Source organism: Macaca nemestrina, chromosome 1 (genome assembly GCF_043159975.1).
Source record: "Macaca nemestrina isolate mMacNem1 chromosome 1, mMacNem.hap1, whole genome shotgun sequence".
In the NCBI taxonomy this organism is placed as follows: domain Eukaryota; kingdom Metazoa; phylum Chordata; class Mammalia; order Primates; family Cercopithecidae; genus Macaca; species Macaca nemestrina.
The window spans coordinates 226919525-226944409 of NC_092125.1; the positions used below are offsets into that span (position 1 = coordinate 226919525).

Consider the following 24885-nt stretch of genomic DNA (forward strand, 5'->3'; position numbering starts at 1 on the left):
CCAAAGAAATTAAATCAGGGAATTAAACAAACATGTGTACACCTATGTTCATAGCAGGATTGTTCACAATAGCCAAAAGGTAGAGAACAACTCAGATTTCCATTGACAGATGAGCAGCTACACAAAATATGGAATACAGTGGAATATTATTCATCCTTAAAAAGGAATGGATGAACCCTAAAGACGACAGGCTAAGTGAAATAAGTCTGACACAAAAGGACAAATACTTCTATGTATTGGTACTTGTATGAGGTCCCTGGAGTAGTCAAGGGACTGTACTTGTATGAGGTCCCTGGAGTAGTCAAATTCATAGAGACAGAAAGTGTAACAATGGTTACCAGGGTTAGGGGAGAGGGAGGGAGTTACTGTTTAATGGGTACAGAGTTTCAGTTTGGAAAGTCAAAAAAGTTTGCAGAAGGGTAGTAGTTACGGTCGAACAACAATGTGAGCATACTTAACGTCACTGAATGGTACAGTGGAAAATAGTTAAAGTGGTAAATGTTAAGTTAGGTGCATTTCACCACAATTCCTTTTAAAAGTTTAATGGTTTGTTTGGGCCCTGATATGGTTAGGCTTTGTGTCCCCACCCAAATCTCATCTTGAATGTAATCCTCAGGTGTCGAGGGAGAGACTTGTCGGAGGTGATTGGATCATGGGGGCAGTTCCCCCCCCGTGCTGTTCTCGGGATAAGGAGTGAGTTCTCCCGAGATTTGATGGTTTTATAAGTGTTTGATAGTTCCTTTCTGCTCACTTCTCTCTCCTGCCACCTTGTGAAGAAGGTGCCTGCTTCGCCTTTGCTTCCACCATGATTATAAGTTTCCTGAGGCCTCCCCAGCCATGCAGAACTGTGAGTCAATTAAACTTCTTTCCTTTATAAATTACCCAGTCTTGGGTATTTCTTTATAGCAGTGTGAGAACAGACTAATACAGGGCCCATCCCAATGTTCCTGCATCTAAAGAGCTGTCTCCAAGAAGGAGCTCCAAAAGAGCTCTATCAAAATAACTGCATGCAAACACAGGCCCTGGCCTCAAGCCAGGTCCCACTCTAATGGGCTGGAGGGGGAAAGGGTGGGTAAACAAATCATCGGTGAAAATGAAAATGCAAAAATAATGAAGGTTGGTACCAGGAAGTATGGGCTTTTCTGAAATCCAGAGGGCAGGTGAACTGATGTGCCTCTTATTCTCTGTAATTTCATGTATGTTAAAAATATTATATACATTTTTAAAGATACATTTTTTAAACCAGAAATTACCATGAAACTTCATTCAGGAAGTCTAGAATGCTTAAGTCCCCAGCTGTTTAGATTTTATGATCCAGTTTTTAAAAATTTAATGGCGAGACAAATATAGGATTGACAACTTTTTATTTTGTTAAGTAAGGACGTTAAAAAAAATTGCCATCTGCTTTCAATATAATTTCATAAAAGAATGTGTATTTTATGTTAAAAAATGAGCTTGGGCATAAAAGTCATTCTTCCCGAGAAACAGCAGTTGGCAATCCTTCCCAATGAGTATGCAGATGCCACCACTGCCTTCATTTCCCGTATTTTGCCATAGACCAGTAAAAACTCTGCAGCCTGGCACTGGTCAGGATTCTTGAGTTTGGGACTGCTTCCTGAGCCCATCTTCCTCTCTGCAAACCTGGAGTCATTTTCAATCTTGGTTCAAATGCCCCAGCACCCACCCTGCCCTGTGCCCCAGCCACTCTCTCATACTGTCAGGGCAGTGACCAGCATGGCTTCACTGCACGTCCTATATTCCCCCCATCATAGGTGAGCACCTCCAGCCCTTCTCCCAGACCAAGTGAGCACTGACTTCCCAGGGAGACTCTGAATAACCCCCTACTAAGAAGACTCTGAATTTTACCCACCAGAACACTTCTGAATTACGCCCCACTAGAAAGACTGAATTTCACGCCCCCACCAGGAAGACTCCTGAACTGCACCCCACCAGGAAATACTTACCTGGTTGTGCATGTTTCTCTACACTGCTACCGTGGTGCATATTTCTCTCCCCTAGACTACAGCATTCATTCCCTCTGGACCTGGCTTATTGCAAGGAATAGTACCTGGCACATAGTTTTCAAAAAATGATGTTAATGAGTGAATAAATTAAATAATGAATGACTAAAACTCATTCTAAAGTAGGCCTAAGGAACGGTACCCATCCCCGCCCTCCCCGCCCCACCCCCAACCCTGGCAAAATGAAACTTGAATGACTGCCAACTTGTAGTCACATAGTGGGTGGGTGTCAGAGTTGATAGGAACCCAGGTCACCAGATTCTCAGCTCAGGGATCTTGCCATAAAGGAGGCTGCCATCTGTCATCCCCCAGTAAGAAAGGGACATCTCCAACAGGTCAACTCAGAGCCAGCATTACACATACCCTCAGGCCATCACTCCTGATCATCAAAGCTATCATTTCTTTGGTAATTCTTATGTCTGGGTCCCAGCACTAGCACCTGTAGGTATTATCTCATTAAATCCTTAATACCACTAAGAAGGATATTATGTTAGCCCACTTTTTTTTAATAGATTCTTATTCTGAAACACTTCAAGACACAGAAAATTGGCAAAAATAGTACAAGTAATTTTCGTACATCCTTCACCCAGATTCCCCAAATATTTATATCTCATTTGCTTTCTTTACCCTTCCTTCTCTCTCTCTCTCTCTTTTTTGCTCTCCCTCTCTACCTATAGACATGCACACAAATATATCCCCACATACACATTGTTTTCTGAACTGTTTCAGAGTAAGGCAAAGCCACGATGTCCCTGTACCTCTTCACTGTGTATTTCCTAAAAATCAGAACATTAACATTGACATAAAACATATTATCTAATCCACAGACCTTCAAATTTCACCAAGTGTCCTATAAAGCCCTTGAGAGCTAAAGAAAAGAACACAAACTCGCCTGGTCCGGGATCCGATCCAGCATGACATGAACATTCAGTTTTTGTATCTCTTTAGTTTCCTTTAATCTGGAATAGTTCTTTCATGACCTTGATGTTTTTCTTGGAGTACTGGCCAACTATTTTGTAGACATCACTCAGTTTAGGTTTGTCTAATGTTTCCTCATAATTAGATTCAGGTTGTACATTTTCGGCAGGAATATCACAAAAACGATGTCAGGTCCTTCATTCTTCAAACCAGAGCCACAGCTGTGTGTTTGTCCCGGTATTCACGATGTTACTTTTGATCTCTTGATTCAGGTAGCGTCTACTATAGTCCTTCGTTATAAAATTGTAATTCCCCGTTTTAAATTAGTAAGAAATTTGTGGGGAGAAATGTTAGGACTATGTAAATTCCTTCTACATTGTCAATCTACTATAAGAAACACTCTTCTTTCTTTTCCACGTATTTATATTAATTTTGATGCTCAATTTTTACAGCTCTGACCAGTAGGTTCCTGGCTCTGTGTCTTTTACCACATCTCCATGAGTGTGTGAGCTCTCCCTTACTTTCTGGTCCAAATTTTTCCAGGCTCATTTGTACTGTCTCTGCCTTAACCTTAGAATTAACCATGTCGCCCTGCTACCTTATAGTGGAGAAGTTATTTAGGAAAAAAAAAAAAAATAGGGTGGTAGGTTTACTACTGAGATATCATTGCTTCTAGGCTATCTTAGCAGACAGCTACATTAATACATGGATTTATATTTCTAGAACTCCTCTGAGTGTATGTATGTGTTCATACTCATACCTCAAATTCCAACCCAACACCACAGGACTAATTCTAGCCTTCTGCCTTTCCATATGTGTAACTCCCTTCACTGATTTAGGGGAAAATGGCTCCCATTACTCACAATACATTTACATATCTCTTCAATCTTGAGTATAAATCATTTCAGAACTGCTAATCCACATCACTTGAAAAAACGAACCCTACTAGAGTAGCTATATATATTTTTTTACAGTTGTTTCCTCTTATTAGCCTGGTGGTACATGACCAAAATACAGAGCCCAAAAGTTACTTGAGGAGCTGCCCCCAAATTTCAGCATGGCTTTTTATCCATTTGAAATACAGCTGCTTTCATTTGTTTCTGTTTTTATTCCACATTAGGCTTTGTCTCTAGCCCTTGATGCTTTTTTTTTTAGTTTGAAATATTGACAAGATTATTAATGTCAAAAGCATACAAACAGATATACTCAAGAGAAATCTAACTTTCTGTCTCCTGCCTCCTTCCCATCCTCCCATCCTTTCAACCCTGGTCCCAACAACCCCATCAGTAATCAGTCTCATCAGATTCTAACTCACCTTTCCTCTATTTCTTTTTTACTAAACTACACAGATATGTGTATGTTTTCTTATTTTACTTTCTTTTTAACTTTTTAATTTTTGTGGGTACATAGTAGATATATATACATGGGGTACAAAGATACTTTGATACTGGCATGCAATGCATAATAATCACATCAGGATAAATGGGGTGTCCATCACCTCAAGCATTTATCCTTTGTGTTACAAACAATCCAATCATACTCTTTTAATTACTTCAAAATTACAATTAAATTATTTTTGACTATGACATCCTATTGTGTTAGCAAATACTAGATCTCATTCATTCTTTCTAACTATTTTTTTTTTGTACCCATTAACCATCCCCACTGCCCCTACCACCTTTCCCAGCTTCTAGTAACCATCCTTCTTCTATCTCCATGCATTCAATTGTTTCAATTTTGAGTTCCCGTGAATAAGCGAGAACATAAAAAGTTTGTCTTTCTGGGCCAGGCTTGTTTCACTTAACACAATGGACTCCAGTTCCATCAATCTTGTTGCAAATGACAGGATCTCACTCTTCTTATGGCTGAATAGTGTGCCACTGTGTAGATGTACCATGTTTTCGTTATCCATTCATCTGCTGGCGGACACCTAGGTTGCTTCCAAATCTTGGCTACTGCGGATAAAGTTATTTTACTTTCTTTAATGTACAACAGTGGCATAATAAAGATGTCCTTTTAACAGCTCTGTTTAGGTACAATTTTCATATCATAAATGGACTCACTACAGGTGTACAGTCTGACGAGTTTTAAGAAAGCATAGAGTGTGCAGCTCTCACCAGCATTACACCAAGAACTGTCCTCATGCTCACCTGCCTTCTGTCCCTACTCCCACCCACGGATGCTCTTCCACACTTTGCCATTGTCATGTACCAGTGTATCCTGGGATACACCCTGTGCCAGTTCATAGAAACCTTCCTCTTCCTTTTTCACAGTTGCATAGTACTCCACTGTGCCATGTACTATGTATAATGCACCAACAGTTATTCAACCACCCCACTGTGTTTGGACACTCAGGTTGTTCCCAATATTTTGGAATTGCAAGTAATGTTGCAGTGGATAATCTTGTGTGTGGGGATGTTCATACTTTTGAGGTATATCTTCAAGGGTGAATTCCCAGAAGTGGGATTTCTGGGTCAAAATGTCAATATATAAGCAGTTATGATAGACATTGCTGATATGGTTTGAATATCTGTCCTCTCCGAATCTCATGTTGAAATGTGGTCCCCAAGTTGCAGTTGGGGCCTGGTGGGAGTTATTGGTGTCATTTGGGCGGATCCCTCAAAAAAGACTTGGTCCCTCCCTTCAGTAATTAATTCACAGGAGAGCTGGTTGTTACAAAGGTACATGACACCTCCTCTTCCTTCTCTTGCTCCCTCTCTCCCCATCAGACATGCCAGCTCCCCTTTCCTTCCACCATGATTAAAAGTTTCCTGAGGTCTTACCAGAAGCAGATGCTGACACCATGCTTCCTGTACAGCCTGCAGAACTGTGAGCCAAAACAAACCTCTTTTCTTTAGAAATTACCCAGCCTTAGGTATTCCTTTATAGCAATGCAAAACAGACAAGTACAATTGCCACGCTTTCCTTCAAAAGGGCTATACCCATTTGCAGTCCCCCAGAAATGTGTGGGATTGCATGTTTCTTCACAGCCTTGCTTTTTCATGTTTGCCAATCTGACAGATTAAAAATGACAGCTCAAAGCCATTTTCATTTCTCTAATTATGAGTGATGTTGAACATCTTTTCATTTGTTTAAAGGACATTTGTATATCCTTGATGTGAATTATCTTTCATGTCTCGTGCCCATTTTTTCTCTCAAGTACTCCTTCCTCAATGATTACAGTTCTTTACATATAAGGGATATTAACCCTTTACTTCTCATACATGTTGCAAATACTTTCTCCTACAAAGCCATTTGCATTTTGACTGTGCTTATCACGGACTTTTTTGTTTTTTGCCACATCAAAAGTGTTTAGTTTTTGTAATCAAACTTGTCAATCTTTTCTTTAACTACACCTGGATGTTAGAAAACTTTTTCTTACATCCATGTTATAGAAAAACTCACCCATGTTTTTTTCTAGTGCTTTTTTTTTTTTTTTTTTTCCCTGAGATGGTGTGTCACTCTGTCACCCAGGCTGGAGTACAGTGGCATGATCACGATTCACTGCAGCCTTGACCTCCTCAGGCTCAGGTGATCCTCCCACCTGAGTTTTTGTATTTTTAGTAGAGACAGGGTTTTGTCATGTTGCCCAGGCTAGTCTCAAACTCCTAGGCTCAAGCTATCCACCTGCCTTGGCCTCCCACAGAGGCATGAGCCTACTTTTATGATTTCGCTTTTTATACTTAGATCTCAATCCATTTGGAATTTATTCTTCTGTATGCTGGAAGGTATGCATTAATTTTATCTTCTTCCAAAGGCTGCCTGGTTGTCCCAGCACAATGTACTGAAAAGCTAATCTCTGCTCCAGTGATTTCAGATACCACCTTGGTCATATACTAAATTTCCATATGTACTCGGGGTCTATGTCAAGACTTTCTATTCAATTCTACTGCTATTTTGAATATTCATGCATCAATTTCACCATACTGTTTTAATTATAGAGGCTTTATAGTTCATTTTAATGTTTGGTAGAGCTATTCCTCCCAGTAGTTCTTGATTTGCAGGGTTATCGTGGTTACTGCATGTTAGTTTTTTCATATGAACTTAAGTATCAGTTGTGTAGCTCCATGAAAAAACTTACTGATATTTTCTCTGGGATTATATTAAATTCATACATTAACTTGGGACAAACTGTCTTTTTTATGATGTTAAATCAACCCATCCAACAAAGGGATGTCTTTCTATTTGTTCAAGACTACTTTCACATCTTTCAGAAGAGCTTAAAAATGTTTCTTATCAAGGCTTTGCCCATATCTTTCTAAGTTTATTCCTAAGTATCTTATTTTCTTTGTTGCTATTGCATCCTCAAACTGGTTCCTATTTATGTAGTTCTTCTTTATGTAGCTCTTATTTATGTACAAGAAAGTTAATAAGTTCTGTAAGTTAAATTTTTCCTGCTACCATAATGATTTCTTTTATTGTTTAATTTAGTTTTATCATTGATTCTCTAGTGTTATCCCAATATACTATTGTATCATGTGCAAATTGAGATAGTTCTGGTTCTTCTTTTTTAATACTCATGCCAGTAATTGATTTATCTAATTGCTAATACCTCCAGTACAATTGTGGGATAATAGTAGAGATAATGAATATCCTTGCCTTGATCCTGGTCTTTAAGTGGAAATGCCTCTAGTGTTTTCCCATTAACAAGCATCCTGACTTTAGGATTCAAATATTTTATCAGGTTAAAAAAGCATCTATTTATTCCTATTTTCTTCAATAATATATCAGGAATGTGTATTGAATTTTTTCAAAGGCTTTTCAGTATTTATGGAGATAATCATGATTTTTTTCCTTAGATCTATTAATATATAACATTAATAGATTTCCTCATGTTGAACCAACCTTGCATTCCTGGGAGAAAGACACCATTTGGTCATGGTGCATTGATTTCTTATTGTGATATTGGTTAGTTTATGAATGATTTGTTTAGCACTTTTACTTCAATATTTATAAGTTTATAAGTGATATTGTTCTGCAATTTCACTTTTGTACTTGCCTTTTCAAATTCAGTTGTCAATGTAGACTTAGAAAACATTCATTTATTTTCGATTCTAAAAAATTAATAAAGAATGAAGAATATCTGGTCTTTGAAAGTTTGGACCAGGTGTGGTGGCTCACATTGGTAATCCCAGCACTTTAGGAGGCCAAGACAGGTGGATCGCTTGAGCCCCGGTGCTCAAGACCAGCCTGGGCAACATGGTGAATCCTTGTCTCCATAAAAAACACAAAAATTAGCCAAGTATGGTGGCACACACCTGTATTCCCAGCTACTCAGGAGGCTGAGGTGGGAGGATGGCTTGAGCCTGGGAGATGGAGGCTGCAGTGAGCCATCATTACACCACTGTACTTTGGCCTGGGTGATAGAGGGGGGGCCCTGTCTCAAAACAAAAAGGTCTGGTGATGTTTGGGATAGTTCCTTCAGGATTTTTTCTAGATCTTTTATGGAAATTGATTTATTTAAGCTTTAAGCTTCCTATACCAAATTGGTACTGTTTTCATATTTTTTTATAGAGGTCTACAAAATAATCTCATATTTTTTCTTTTTTTGAGATAGAGTTTCACTCTTGTCACCCAGGCTGGAGTGCAATGACACAATCTCGGTTCACTGCCTCCCAAGTTCAAGCAATTCTCCCGCCTCAGCCTCCCAAGTAGCTGAGATTACAGGAACCTGACACCATGCTCAGCTAATTTTTGTATTTTTAGTAGAGACATGGTTTTACCACATTGGTCAGGCTGGTCTCGAACTCCTGACCTCAGGTGATCCACCTGCCTCAGCCTCCCAAAGTGCTGGGATTACAGATGTGAGCCACTGCACCTGGCCTAATCTCATAATTTTTAAAAATTTATTCTATGTCAATGGTTATGTCTCTTTTGTCATTTATTTCATATATTTGTGCTTTCTCTCCATTTTTTATGCTAGCAAGTATTTTGTTCATTTGTTAATATTTAGGGATTGTTAATCAGGTCTACTGTTCTTTCATTCTCTATCTTATTATTTTCTGCTTTTATCCTTACTATTATCTTTCTTGTGCTTTCTTTTGGTTTACCTTGTGTTTCTTTACCTAGCTTTTGGGGCTAAGAAGTTAGTTCACTTATTTGCATTTTTGTGTTTTTATTAATAAAAGCATTTAGGGATATGAATTTCCTTCTGATCACTGCTTTAAATGTATCTCATAAATTCTGGTAGGTAGTGTTTCCATTATGATTATTTTTTAATTTTTAATTTGCTTTCCCCATTTCATCCAAGAGTTAATAGCTTCTTTTTTTTGTTTGTAGATGATAGGGTATTTTCATCTTTTTGTTAATAATGTCCAGTTTTAGCGCACTGTGGTTGGAAAGTACTGTTTATAGTATTTTTACCTTATAGAACTTACTGAGATTTTCTTTGTGAGCTAATATATAACTTGTTGTAAATGGTCGATGTACACCTGAGTAGAAGGTATATTCTATATCATTGTGGCATAAATGTATACATAAAGATATATATATATATCTCTCCATAATACCTATCTTCTTGATTCCATTGTTATTTTTTTCCACTTGATCTGCCTTGTGCTGAATGTGGTATGTTAAATTTTCCCATTATTAGTGGTTTTCTCTGCATTGCCTGGTTTCTTTTGCAGTATCTGCTTTATAAAGGTGATTCCTGTGTTATTTCATGCATAGATATTCGTGACTGATGTATAACTCTTTTGAATTGTTATTAGCAGCCATTTTTCTGAGTGTAGTCATTGAGCATCTGCTGAGGGCAAGGCAGAACCCATATCATCATTTGTCCTTTCATGTATTTAGGAGCAATGACCACAGAGGGGCACAGAGATGCTTCGAATTGGTCATGAAGACACCCTGGGATGTTGGTATGGGTATTCCTCACTTAGGGCACCAATTGTGCCAGAAAGTATTCATGAATCCTGGGCTGTTCCCTGGTTCACGCAGCCAGCATCCTGGACAGCTCCTCCACGGCCACTGCCAAGCAACCTGCTGTGGCTGAGAATGGATGCTTCCAATCCAATCGTGTTTTGAAAAGATTAACAGAACAGAAAACCAAGGAAATCCCTGAGGTTGTGGCTTCTTGATACCATGTTGTGTTCAGCTGAATTATGGCAGACTTCTTATAAAGGAGGCCGAGGAGGGCTTCATGCTCCAGAACAGCTACAGGGAGCTCTCTGCAGCTTGGCTACTCCACAAGCGCCCTTCTCCCTCTAGCTCTTTACGGAACCCCCACCCTACCCATTCAGGGTGAGAGTTCCTTCTGCACGAACACGGCAGAGAGGCGTCCTCTCTGGGCATAGAAAGTATTTTGGAACCAAAGCCCTCAGCCCTTGGCTAAGAGTCAAGGCAGGATGTAAATGCAAAGAGAACCAGTTAGACTTCATTGATTAGTGAACCTGGGGTTAATCAGCGGGCTGGGGGAGGGGTGTGGCTTAGTTCAACACCATTAACACATGCTCCCATGCTCCCTCCCTGCCCCGACACAGAGCCGAAGATGTCAGGTAGAATTTGCCAGCCTAATTAAAAATGCTGAGCCTTCATTTGGTAGGCAATTAATAGTCACTAGAAATATAAATCAGGGCAGAGACAAACGGGGGATAACTGTTCACAAACCCTTTAAAAGAGCCTTTTAAAAATAGTGGTAGAGATAGAGCGTGGTAGGGAGAAATAGTGAGGGATATTTCCTGCGGCCTCACACTCTGCACCAGTTCTGGCAGCCCTGGGCACAGAGAGAGGAACAAAAGCTACACAATAAAGAGAACGGACCTCCTTGTTCTTTTACGTGTTCAAGCCTTTTCTTCAGGAGGGACTTCTCAGGAAGAGAGGCAGGTCAATGTGTGGGAGGGGCCTTGGCATGTGAGCGGGCTTTGATGTACTGAAGGAGGCCTCAGTGCGTGGGAAGGGGCTCAATGTGTGGGAGGAGCCTCCACGTGTGGGGAGGGGGCTCAGTGTGTGGGAGGAGCCTCCGTGTATGGGGAGGGGACTCAGTGTGTGGGAGGAGCCTCTGTGTGTGGGGAGGGGGCTCAGGTGTGGGAGGAGCCTCTGTGTGTGGGAAGAGCCTCCACGTGTGGGGAGGGGGCTCAGTGTGTGGGAGGAGCCTCCTTGTGTGGGAGGAGCCTCCGTGTGTGGGAGGGGGCTCAGTGTATAGGGAGGTGCCTCAGTGTGTGGGGAGGAGCCTCAGTGTATGGGAGGAGCCTTTGTGTGGGAGGAGCTTCCGTGTGGGGGGGCTCAGTGTATGGGAGGAGCCTATGTGGGAAGGAGCCTTGGTGTGCAGGAGGGGCCTTGTGAGGGGGAAGGGCATTGTCTATTGCCCAGCCAGCCCCAGGCACCCAGTTATGCAGATGCTCAGCAATGTGGTTTCCTCCTCCTCCTCCTGGGAACATTTTTTTTTTTTTTTTTTTTTTTTGAGACGGAGTCTCGCTCTGTCGCCCAGGCTGGAGTGCAGTGGCCAGATCTCAGCTCACTGCGAGCTCCGCCTCCCGGGTTCCCGCCATTCTCCTGCCTCAGCCTCCCGAGTAGCTGGGACTACAGGCGCCGCCACCTCGCCCGGCTAATTTTTTGTGTTTTTAGTAGAGACGGGATTTCGCCGTGTTAGCCAGGATGGTCTCGATCTCCTGACCTTGTGATCCGCCCGTCTCGGCCTCCCAAAGTGCTGGGATTACAGGCTTGAGCCACCGCGCCCGGCCAAGGGAACATTTTTAAACTGCATTTTCCAGCCCCTCCACAGTCCAGTGGGGCCTCCTGACTCACTCCTGCCCAGTGGAAAGTGGCACAAATGATGCATGCCACTTTCGGGCCTGGTCCACAACAATCTCTGTGTGGACACTGGTCACAGGGCCTGCCCAAGATGGCACAGCCAAGGGGTGGCCTGACCATTGCTACAATTCACATTGTCATCACTTTACTATACTGCCTCCCAATTCATCTATTCTTGCAAAAATGTCTTGACTAAATATGCTATGGAAGGATCCAGAGTAGAAACCCGGGAGTGCTCCTATGCCCTCAGGGTCTGTCTATCCCAATGGCTAAGCCAGGACAACCAGGAAAAAGTGCGAACAAGCTGGAGAATCAGAAGCAGCTGGAGCTGAAGCGAGCGTCTGGACTCAAAGAGCAGCTGGAGTTTAGCATGTGTAGGCCCCTGACTCCGAGGCCTGAGGATACCCTATGAGCCACCCTGTGGGCTCAGTACAAAACTCTTCCAGAACATAAAGGCACTGTTCCTTTGGAGAAGGTCCCACCCTCTGCACAGACACCAAAGTGGAAGGAGTTAGCAGCCTACCTCTCCCTCAAGCACCCCAGCCACCCAGGGCTTCTGGTTACCACAGAGCTCAGAATGCCTTAGTTTGGGTTCTTCTTCCCTTCAGTTTCACCTTCACGCTGCTCCTCCTGCTCAGACAGAAAGATCTAGCTGCAGTGACAAGTGTGTCTCACTTTAAGAGAGTCCCTGTTGCAAAACTCTGATCTGACAAAATGGAGCAGGGGCAGCTCACCACATTACAAAAGGATTCCGTTGTTTTAACATGAATCAAGAGGTATCTACCCCTGCTATACCCCCTTAACAAAGAGGAGGAATCTGAGGTCAGAAAAGCCCAAGTGAGGTACATACCCCCAAGGCCAGGTGGTGGGAGCTGCAGCAGCTCCAGGCTGCCCTCCCTGAGGGAAGCAGCTTTCCTGACCCACTTCGGAGTTTGCCTAGAGATGATTTGGGGGACCACTGACAAGATCAATGACCATGAAAATAGCTTATTTGTGAAGTCACAGTGTAAACAGGCAGGCAAGAGCCTTTCTGAAACCCACACGGCTTCAGGCAAAGCCTGTCAGTCCAGGACCTGCAAATACCTGGGGGCTGAAAGGACAAGGGCACCTGCTCTGCTCAGCTGAGGACTGCCCAGAGGGGAGGGGAGAAGACTCGACCAGGGACAGGGCTTCGCACTAAGGCAGTGTTTGATGGACTGACGGCTTGACCCAGGGGACACCCCACTTCAAGCAGCTGGGGTGACTGCAGGATTGGGACCTGGGTTTAACAGTGCAGTTGTCTGCCCCTCCCCAGCCTGCAGCCCCCCACACAACTCCTGCACTCATCCATTGTAAAGGAAAGCACAATTTGGAAAGGCTGGGATTCCGCACTTTAATTCTGCTTATGGCTTTAATACAATACATAGAGCATTTGGCGGGGTGCCTTCCTGCTGAAGGTATGAACATTTTAATGGAATTGTGTTATCATGCGAGCGTGTGGCCAACTGTTCAAACAAGATACTCTGGCTTTCTTGAAGAATTAAGCAGGTTGTAGTAGAACAGAAAACAGAAGAAGAGTAATTCCAATATCGGACACTTGTGGATGGAAAAATGTCTTTATTATGTTATTGACATGCATCTGTCTCCATCACATATTCCATGGCATTAAAACTGCCAGCCACACCATGGCCAGATGTCAACGACCCTGTCTATTGTCCTTCCCAGAGTGTCCACTGTGACAAGAGGCAACATCTGGACACCTGAAAAGTGCCAACATCCAAGTGTGTGCTTGGGCACATGGGCCAGAGTGCCTGACCCTCCCACTCCTGTACTTTCCTGTCTTACACACATGAAAAGACACACACACACACACACCAGGATGTACCAAGATAACTTATGACATTTTTTTTTCTACATTTCTAATTTTCTAAATTATTTTCAAACATAGTTTATAAAAGAACTGCTCCCTAATCCTGGGGAAAGGCATCATGGTTCATCCGGACGTCAGGCCAATCTCTTCTGCCTTAGACACACAGCAGGGAAAACCACTCATCCCATCCCAGACCCACAGGCTGCCTGCCTGATGAGGACAGACAGGGCACCTCTGCCTCACCTGGGCTGGGCACCAATGATGCCCAGCTCCTCCCGCCTCCCTCGAAGAAGCTCTAACTCCTCCCAGTTCCCAGGCCCCCCAGGGCCACCTGCCTCCTGCTCATCCACGGCCTCTCCTGACTGGAAGAAGCTGAGCTCTGCAGAACCAGGTCTTAGGTTCTTTCTGCACTTGCCCTAAATGCAGTTCTCGTGCCTCCCCCTCAGAAGTGGTCCCCCCTGCCTCTGCCCCTGGTCTGTGATGAGAGAATGTGCTCTCAGCTCCCAATTCGTGGCTTCACCCCTTCTGGAATCTTCCAGTCACGCAACAGCTGTTTCGGTTACCTCTTCTCTCATCCAAGGCACTTGTAAACAGTGACTTTTTGAAAAAGGGCCTTGTGTATTTTTATGTTCCCAAGATTTATAGAAATAATTAAGAAATTTGATTACAATTCCATTGTGGCTGTTTACTTGGAGAACAAACCTTTTTTCGTGAATACTTCCTCACTCTGACTAATGCACTTGAGTTTCTTTTTATTTTTAAAGCATAAATTTTCCTTGTTGATAGTGACTATGTATAGCGGTTGCAGCTGGGGCTGTTTGTACTAAGTTTCTAATCTAATAAGTCCTGCAGAAGAATAATACAGCCATTTTCCCAGCCTGACAGAGCTGCTCCTTCAGGGGACAGAAGGCCTGGAGAGCTTTCTTTGCGCTGCCCCCTGCTGAGCTGTTTTTCCTCAGGGAGAGGGAGGTTGGAGGTGAGGAGAGGAGTGGAGGGACTCTCTCGTGGACTGATTAGAGGGCTTGACAGTCACAATGACAGGGAAAGGTAGCCAGGTATCTTGAAGGGTAGGGGTGGGGGAATCTCGGTGTCAAAGGTAACCCATGGTAAAGGCGGGGCCCCTCTGGGTTCCACTAGGTTTTCTCGGTGCCTGCTGGGTCCTGTTGAGTCCCTGTGGGTCCCCCGGGTTCCACTAGGTTTTCTCGGTGCCTGCTGGGTCCTGTTGAGTCCCTGTGGGTCCCCCGGGTTCCACTGGGCCCTTCTGGGGTCTGCTAAGTTCTGCCGGGGTCCAGTCCACTGGGCCATGTTGAGTTTTTGCAGGAAGGAAAGTCGATTGTCACCTCCTTGCACCTCCCAACCCCACCGAGCAAGAGATCACATAAACAGGTCTAGAAAGAAATAATTAAAAAATAAATAAATAAACTCTGGGCCGGGGGCAATGGCTCACGCCTGTAATCCCAGCACTTTAGGAGGCTGAGGTGGGCGGATCGCCTGAGGTCAGGAGTTCAGAGACCAGCCTGGCCAACATGGAGAAACCATGTCTCTACTAAAAATGCAAAATTAGCCAGGCGTGGTGGTGCATGCCTTAATCCCAGCTACTTGGGAGGCTGCGGCAGGAGAATCGCTTGAACCCTGGAGGCGGAGGTTGCAGTGAGCCAAGATCGTGCTGTTATACTCCAGCCTGGGTGACAAGAGTGAAACTCAGTCTCAAAAAAAAAAAAAAAAAAAGAAACTGTGTGTTCCCACAGTTCTACAAAGATTTAAGAAGGGAGCCAGCGTTCATGGAGCCTCTGCCATGGCCAGGCCCTGCGCCCCGCTCTGCCTTCTCCTGTTCATTCCAGCCCACAACTCTGCCACGGCGGGATTATCGTGCCCAGTTTAGGATGACGCGCCTGAGGCCAGAGGACTGGGAAGCTGTAAAGCTGGGATGCAAACGTAGACATAGTGACCCTCCAGAGGACAGAGGGCAGCCAAAGGCTCTTTCTGTCTCTCCCGAGGAAGGGACAGAAGGGACGCAGCGTCTGGCTGCTCTTTCTTTGCAGCCTCGCCCCTGCGCCTCCCGCACAGCCTGTCCCCAGCCACACTCCGGCATGGGATGGATGGACACAGCCAGCCCATCCTCCCCGAGGCACCAGGGAGGGATCTAATTTTAGCTCCCAGAGTCTAAAATTGCTGGTGCAGAAGATCATTAAACACTTGGCTGCTCCCAAACCTCAGGAATAGCAGACGGAGAGTCTGCAAAGACCACCACTAGAGGAGATGGTGCATTTGCGTCACTGCCCCTCACGCCTCACCCTCCAGGGCCCCGGGGATGCCAGCCATCATGGGCATGGTCCCAGCAAGCAAATGTCCTTCTTGCTGCTGAGTCCAGTGTCCTCCTATCTCCCCGGGGAAAGCCTGGCAAGAATGAAAACATCAGGCTGGCAGGGAGGCGCAGCTGCCCAGTGAGACCGTTGTTTAAAGATCACAGAGCGTCCCCAGGCTGGGCGTCCCTTATCAGAAGTGTGTGCAGAAATTCAGGCTGTCTATGCTCATTAAGTCGCTCCATGCCCTGACCCCTTTGCTGACCACCACGATCATTCCAAGGCCTGTCATGCTATTATTCATGCTCCACACACATTCACCTCCCTAGAAGCTCTTCGGGATTAAGAAGTCATCAGGCACCAGGCACAGTGGCTCATGCCTGTAATCCCAACACTTTGGGAGGCCGAGGTGGGCAGAACACTTGAGGTCAGGAGTCTGAGACCAGCCTGGCCAACATGGTAAAACCCCGTCTCTACTAAAAATACAAAAATTAGCTTGGCATGGTGGTGAGCACCTGTCATCCCAGCTATTCAGGAGGCTGAGGCAGGAGAATCGCTTGAGCCCAGGAAGCAGAGGTTGTGGGGAGGCAAGATGGCGCCACTGCACTCCAGGCTGGGTGACAGAGCGAGACTCCATCTCAAAAAATGAAAAAAAGAAAAAAGAAAAAAAGAAGTCATAGGACAAGATCTCCACCTCCACTGATTCAACCTGAACCTGTCTCATGACAATGAAAAGCAAAATGTTGAATGATGGGGCTGAGTGACAGAACAGGAAAAATGGAACACGGATGGGAAACGACCCAAATATTAATCAGCAGATGAATGGATAAACCAAACATGGTCCATCTGTACAACAGACGATTACTCCACTGCGAAGAGGAACAAAGCACTGACGGGTGCTACAACCCGGACAAACCTCAGAAACTGCATGTGGAGTGAAGGAAGCCAGTCACAAAAGGTCACATGTTGTATGATTCCATTTCTGTGAAACATCCACAACAGGCAAATCCATGGAGACAGAAGGTAGCTGAGTACCTGCCAGGAGCTGTAGGAGGGGGACCGGGGGGGGGGGACTGCCTGAGCCATGGGTACAGGGTTTCACTTTGGGAAGATGACAGCACTTCGGAATCAGGTAGCGGTGATTGTACAACGTTGTGGATGTGCTAAATGCCACTGAACTGTATACTTTAAAATGGTTAATTTTATGTTATGTTAATTTCATCTTAGTTTTTTAAAATTTAAGGGATGGATTTGATTGGGGGCAGGGGAGAATAATTCATAGAAAAGAGTCCCTTAAGAGCAGAAACTATTTCAGTCCAGTAAATACTTGTTGACCACTTGGTCCGCGTCGGCCCTGAGATACTGGGGGAGGCAGAAGTGGAAACAAATAATCGTAATAGAAGGTAACCTTTGAGCAGGGCTGGAAAGAGAAAGAGTTCACCAGGTGAACAAGGGGCAGGGAAAAGGGAGAGGTTAAAGGCATTCTGCACAGGGGAACAGCTTGAGCAAAGCCAGAGTCCTAAATGTGTGCAGGCATGTCTCCAAACCAAGGCAATTGAACATACTCTCAACAGCTCACTGCTGATGGAAATGATAGATGTGAGTCCAACCTTTCTTGAACAGGCCACTGGACAAATGGAACAAGGAACAAGCTGCATTTTCCTCCTGTTCCAGGAGAACAAGTTGAAAACAAATTTTTCAAAAGTGAAGTAGTCAATAAAGGAAAGCTCTGATGGGAAGACCAGGAGAAACTGAACAAATCCACCATGAAAAGGGGATATTTTTAGGACACTTTTCTCAGTATAGGTCAAACTGAAACTAAAATCAGGAAAAATAAGGAAAATTTGAATAACACGATTAACAAGCTTGATTCGACAAACACTTAGAACATGGCACCCACAAAATGGAAAATATTCCATGTTTCATATTTGCTGGAACCAATATTGGGTCTCAAAAAATTTCAAAAGCACTAGCATCATATAGATCATATTGTCCAAATAACAATGAAGTGAACTAGAAACCAAAACTTAAATTAAAAATCAGTAACAAAAAGATCCCAGAAAAAAACCCTATATGTTTGGAAATCAAGAAATACGTTTTAGACTTGGAACCAACCCAAATGTCCATCAATGATAGACTGGATAAAGGAAATGTGGCACATATACACCATGGAATACTATGCAGCCATAGAAAACAATGAGTTCATGTCCTTTGCAGGGACATGGATGAAGCTGGAAACCATCATTCTCAGTAAATTAACACAGGAACAGAAAACCAAACACTGCAGGTTCTCACTCATCAGTGAGAGCTGAACAGTGAGAACACATGGACACAGGGAGGGGAACATCACATACCAGGGCCTTTCGGGGGGTGGAGAGCAAGGGGAGGGAGAGCATTAGGACAAATACCTAATGAATGTGGGGCTTAAAACCTAGATGATGGGTTGATGGGTGCAGCAAACCACCATGGCACATGTATACCTATGTAACAAACCTGCACGTCCTGCACATGAATCCCAGAACTTAAAGTAAAATTTAAAAAAGAAAGAAACCCATTTTAAACAATTCAAAAAAGAAATCATAATGGAGGTTATGAAAACATTGCGAACTGAAGGATAATCAAAATACTACATGTTAAAACACATGGAACACATGCTAAAACATATTTAGAAAGGAATTGTTAATTTAAATGTTCATATGGAAAAGAGGGAAAGCTAAAATTAATGAACCAATGTTCCTGCTTAAGAAATTAGAAAAAGGAAAGTAGAATAAATTCAAAGAATGTAGAAAGTAGGAAAACAGCATAAAAACGGAATTCACAAAACAGAAAACAAATCTAAAATAGATACAAACAGCAAAGTCAAAAGTTGGTTCTTTGAAAAGAACAATACAGTTGACAAAATTCTGATTAAAAAGGACAATATTGGGGGTGAAAAGAACATAACCAGAGAAGCTTCAAATATTAAAAAATTATTAAGAGGATATATGGCTGTATCATGACAATAAGTTCGAAGCGTAGGCTGGGCACAGTGGCTCACGCCTGTAATTCCAACAGTTTGGGAGGCCAAGGAGGGCAGATCACCTGAGCCCAGGAGTTTGAGACCAGCCTGGCCAACATGGTGAAACCCCTTCTTCTACTGAAAATACAAAAATCAGCTGAGTGTGGTGGGACATGCCTGTAGTCCCAGCTACTGAGGAGGCTGAGGCATGAGAATCACTTGAACCTGGGAGACAGAGATTGCAGTGAATTGAGATCTGAGATCGCACCATTGCACTCCAGCCCGGCATGAGCAAGACTCCATTAAAAAAAAAAAAGAAAAAGAAATTGACAAATTATAAAAAAAAAAAAAAAAGTATCTAAACCATCTTAAGATTACCAGGTCCAGATGATGGTACCATTTAAGCAGTTCTAATTAAATATTCAGGTAACAATCCAAATCATCATCTTACACAAATTATTCCACAGCATAATTATTCCATGACCTCAGACTCATGTTTGACATTAGGTCTGACAAGAATATCACGAGAAAAGAAATATAGAAGTCATTATAAATCGTGAACATTTTCAGATGCAAAACTCCTCAACAAAATCTTAGAAAACCAAATCCAGTAATGTCTAAAAATGATAATATACTATGAACAAGTTGGGTTTATCCTAGGATTACAGTTAGATTAATATTAGAAAATAACTATAATTCATAATGTTAACAGATTATAGGAGAAAAAGTGTATGATCATTCTTACTAGTGACATTAAAAGCATTCAATAATATTAAACATCCAGTTGTGATTTTTAAAATGCTTAGCAAACTAAAATAAAACTTCCTTGATCTAATAAAGAGTTTATACTATACCAACCAAAAAATAAAACCCCTACAGCAAATATTACTATTAACCTTGAAACACTAGAAGAATCTCCTTTAGAATCAGATACGAGGCGAGAGTTCCTGCTATTAACATTTCTACTCAACTAGAAGTTGTACTAGGACTCCTAGTTCTATTCTTGTTCTCTGTCCTAGAACTTCAAGTTTATTTCTTGTTCTTGCATTACTGTGCAGATTAGAACTTCCAGTACAGTTGCTGGATGCAGTGACTCATGCCTGTAATCCTAGCACTTTGGGAGGCTGAGAAGGTGGATCATCTGAGGTCAGGAGTTCCAGGCCAGCCTGGCCAATGTGGTGAAACCCTGTCTCTACTAAAAATACAAAAAAGTTAGCTGGGTGTGGTGGTACAAGCCTGTAATCCCAGCTACTAGGGAGGGTGAGGTGGGAGAATTGCTTGAACCGAGGAGGCAAAGGTTGCAGTGAGCCAAGATCGTGCCATTGCACTCCAGCCTGGGCAACAGAGCAAGACTCCATCTCAAAAAACAAACAAACAAACAGAACTTCTAATACAATAGAAGTCTAGTACAATAGAAGTTCTGATCTGCTCAGTAATGCAAGAACAAGAAATAAAATCTCTAAGGGTTGAGAATGAAGAAAGAACTCTCAATATTCATTGAGAGTGTGAATTATCTATGTAGAATTCAAAGAATCTAGAGGCAAAGTATTAAAAGATTCCACTAAAGTGCCTGTACATAAGGTCAACATACAATAAATAAATAAATTTCTATACAACAGCAACAAACAGAAAATATAATTTAAAAAATACCACTTACGATTGCAATTTAAAAGCTAAAGTTTATAAGAATAAATTCTTAGGGTTTAACCTAAGATAGCTCTTCTGCTCAAAGATAGAAAACTCAGCTGGGTACAGTGGCTCACACCTGTAATCCCAGGACTTTGGGAGGATTGTTTGAGGCCAGAAATTTGAGACTGGTCTGGGCAGCATAGTGAGACCCCATCCCTACCAAAAAATTTAAAAATTAGCCGGGTATGATGGCACATGCCTGTAGTCCTAGCTACTTGGGAGGCTGAGGTGGGAGGATCACCTGAGGCTAGGAATTTGAGGCTGCGGCGAGCTATGATCACCCCACTGCATTCCAGACTGGGTGACAGAGCAAGACTCTGTCTCTAAAATTAATTAATTAATTAAGTTAAAAAAAGAAGACTCAATATCCTCAATAGGTCAATTCTCACCAAACTGGCAGATGTAACGTAATTCCAATCAAAATCTCCCCAAAGGAATTTGAGGATTTTGACGAGATTATCTTCCATAATGTTCATGAACATGAAAGGCCAAGAAGAGGTGAAATGCAGAACATATATAAAGTGGTAGAAGTGAGGGGAGAATGTGATCAACCACCTGTGAGGACTTACTTCCAAGCTATAGTGAACTACAGCAACTGAGCTGATGGTGTGCTGAGACAAGAATAGACAAACTGACGACTATAGTGATGGCATAAGGGGCCCAGAAACACATCTACGCACAGGCAGCTCCTTGACATAAGACAGGAATCATTTATGGACAGACTTGACATATGCACATCACTGGGGAAAGTATGACTCATCCAATACATGTGACACCTCTTTCCGACATGGCAAAAAAGGAGAATTTTCCCACACAAAATGAATTTTAGATAGATTAAAACTTAGATGTGAACGCCAAACCAAAATCCTAAACCATTTAGAAGATAATATTTATGGATTGGGATAAAGATTTAGTAAACAAGAACAAGAAGCACTAACATAAAAAAATAATAATAAAATTAAACTGCATTGTCCGGGCACGGTGGCTCACATCTGTAATCTCAGCACTTTGGGAGGCTGAGGCAAGTGGATCACCTGAGGTCAGGAGTTTGAGACCAGCCTGGCCAACATGGTGAAACCCCATCTCTACTAAAAATACAAAAATTAGCTGGGTGGGGTGGCGGGTGCCTGTAATCCCAGCTACTCAGCAGGCTGAGGCAAGAGAATCACTTGAACCCGGGAGGTGGAAGTTTCAGCAAACCAAGATCGCACCACTGCACTCCAGCTTAGGCGACATAGTGAGATTTCATCTCAATGAAAAAAAAAAAAAACTGCATCAAAACTAAGAATTTCTATCCACCAAGACACCATCAGGAACACTTTCTTAAAAGTCTCAAAATGAAGAAAACAGTTGTAATGCATATAGCAAACTCAAGATCAGGGTCTAGAAAATATTAAGAATCCCTGCAAATCAATCAATAACTAAAAGACAGATGATCCAATAGCAAGGAAAAGAATGAGCAATTCACAGAAGAAACCCAAATGGCCAATAACCTTCTATGAGAAGAAGCTCAGCCTCACTGTAGCAAGGGAAGTAGAAATGAAGACAAAGTCTGTGATGGGAATGTGAAGAAATGGGAACCATCACACGCTCCACTTCTAGCTGGGACCATAAATCAATACGAACATCTTGGACAGCAATGACAATTGCCAAAGGTGTATGTAATTTACTAACGAACGGTTCCGCTTTTAGGCATATGAGAGTATCTAAAGACACACCCCCTTAGAGAGACACTAGCATATAAATGTTAATTCAATAAAATTCCATAGAGCAGTTAAAATAAGTGAACCAGAAATATATGCATTTCTTGTTATGATATATATATATGTAAGATACATAATACCTATTCCATACACACACACTTATCTCTGTCGTCTCTCTGTGAGGATCTAACACTTAAGAACAATGTTGCCAGAGAATATTGGATGGTCTCATATAAACTTTTAAAATCTGCAAAACAATGCCATGTATTGTTAATACATACATAAATATGTGATAAAAGTATTGCAAATACATTGGAATGAAAATATGTGGCCAGGTGTGGTGGCTCACGCCTATAATCCCAGCACTTTGGGAGGCCGAGACGGGTGGATCACCTGAGGTCAGCAGTTTGAAACCAGCCTGAGAAATATGGTGAAACCCCGTTTCTACTAAAACTACAAAACTTAGTCAGTTGTGGTGGTGTGTGCCTGTAGTCTCAGCTACTGGGGAGGCTGAGACAGGAGAATTGCTTGAACCTGGGAGGCAGAAGTTGCAGTGAGCCGAGATCGCGCCGTTGCACTCCAGCCTGAGCAACAGAGGGAGACTCTGTCAAGGAAGGAAGGAAGAGAGGGAGGGAGGGAGGGAGGGAGGGAGGGAGGGAGGAAGGAAGGAAGGAAGGAAGGAAGGAAGGAAGGAAGGAAGGAAGGAAGGAAGGAAGGAAGGAAGGAAGGAAGGAAGGAAGGAAGGAAGGAAGGAAGGAGAGGAATGAGGGTGAAAAACACCATCACTGGGACCAGAGGGAAGGAAATTAGATCAAGATTATGTGTATACATTATGTTTTATTTCTTCTTAAGAAACCAAATTAAATGGGGCAAAGGGTAAGATTAAATCAAGAAAGCTAGGTGGTGGGTAAACAGCTGTACATGACGTTATTCTCTATGCTTGTCTGTAGGTATCATCTTATGAAGTAATTAATAATCCATTTTAAATGAAGATCTCCAACCACTCATTTATATGTTGACAACTTTTGTCCATCCTGGGATGATTTTGCAATCTAGCCATGTGAAGTGATTTGGCCAACTTCAATTTAGTTTTCTTTTTAAAAATAGATCATTTTTTCTAGCCAGTGATGTCCACTTTATTATTGTCGCACTTTCAACATTTTTCAGTTATATTTTATTTAAGAAGTTTTTCCAAACACTTTCTCATAAAGAAAAGTGACAATTCCGAAAGGGACAAAGGGACGAGCATTCTAATGCAGGATTCTCCTGCAAAGAGCGACCCTGTAACAGATGATGTTACCACTGAAACAGGAAGCAAAGAGGGCATACATATTTGTTTCTGCACCATTCTCTTGGTGTTCCAACGATCACACTGCCCCAAACACACCCACACGCAATTAGACAGGGCTCTTCTCTTCGTTCGATTAATCACCTTTATGAAGGTGAAACAAACCGTACTGGCTGAAACGCTGCAAAAAAGGGGAACAAATAATTTGAATTTTCAAACGATCTCTCCATTTCTATTTCTCCCTGGCTTTCAAAGCTGCAAATATAAATTCAACACTTGCTGTGAGATCTGACCGGATGCCCAACTCTGCACATGACAGGATGGGCCAGTCCTAGGCACGGGCATAGACCCCAAGACACTGGCTGCTACGTGTTGCAGGGGTGCCACAGCTTTGGAATAAAGTGCCAAGTGGAGTGAGGGGTGCCAGCCCAAACACGGGCCACGCTGGCATCCAGCCACCTGCCCATCAAACCCCTAGCCTTCTCTAGAATCCTTGGATTAAATAAATATTTGGCAAAGGGCTGCTGGCAAAAATGATAATAAATTCAACTCAATTCCCACCACAAACTGGCAAACTCCTTCAACAACCCAATCCAATCTGTCTGCCTCAACTTCCAAATAGCTGGTAATGGGGCCCACTGGGGCCTGTGGGATCCCAGCAGCTCTTAGTCAATATCGTATGCCTTGCTATTTGCCAAAACTTCTGAGATAAAATATAGGGCGGACTTGACTTCTACACTAGTCAGAGTAAGAAGAAACGTGGGGAGCGGGGAGTAGGGAAGCCTCTTAATTCTATACACGCTCCTCCCCTGACCTCAGCTAACTGCTATCCTGCCATTGTGACGGCATCTGGGAAGAGCTCAGCATTCTCTCACCCATTCAACCAATATTTTTGAACACACAGCAGGTGCTAGCATATCTGTGCTAGAAACTGTAGCTACTGCAGGGAATAAAAAGATATGCTCTCTATAACACAAAATGTACGGTCTAAAGGGAGGACGGTTACACCAGTATTGAGGGTAGAGCTTGATAAGGGTATGACAGGCACTAAGAGCACAGAGTGGGAATTCCTGCACAGGCACTGTCCCTCCCTGGCCTGCTCCCCGCGCCCTCCCAAATCCTTCAACCATGTTGCTTTGGGTCCCACAGAGGATCACTGACACACTGTTCACCATCGTCCACCTGCTTTCAGGTCAGGCCCCAGATGAAACCTGCCATTCACCAAGGACCCCGTCTCTCCAGGGCTCCCTGAATGCTACCTGTTCTCTCACACCCCAAGTATTGCAGAGCCTAGAGGTAAATTGATGTCCTTCTTGTTCCCTGTTACCAATTCCAAAGTATTTCTCCTGCTTCCTCCTTCAAAAC

The 24885-nt window shown here is 43.0% G+C and overlaps 1 protein-coding gene and 1 long non-coding RNA gene across 19 annotated transcripts in view; both read right to left on the bottom strand.

Moving 5' to 3' along the window:
- LOC105479380 (calmodulin binding transcription activator 1) overlaps positions 1–24885 on the bottom strand; it is a 975024-nt gene that overhangs the window by 562945 nt on the left and 387194 nt on the right. The window lies entirely within an intron of this gene.
- Positions 1261–18623, bottom strand: LOC105479452 (uncharacterized). Of its 2 annotated transcripts, XR_011606127.1 has the most exons (4): positions 12541–18622; positions 12214–12320; positions 1965–2068; positions 1261–1641 (listed from the first exon to the last, which is right to left on the bottom strand). It is a non-coding gene; the product is annotated as an uncharacterized lncRNA (long non-coding RNA). The 2 variants fall into 2 exon arrangements; XR_985904.3 differs by having other exon boundaries at positions 1261–2068; positions 12541–18623.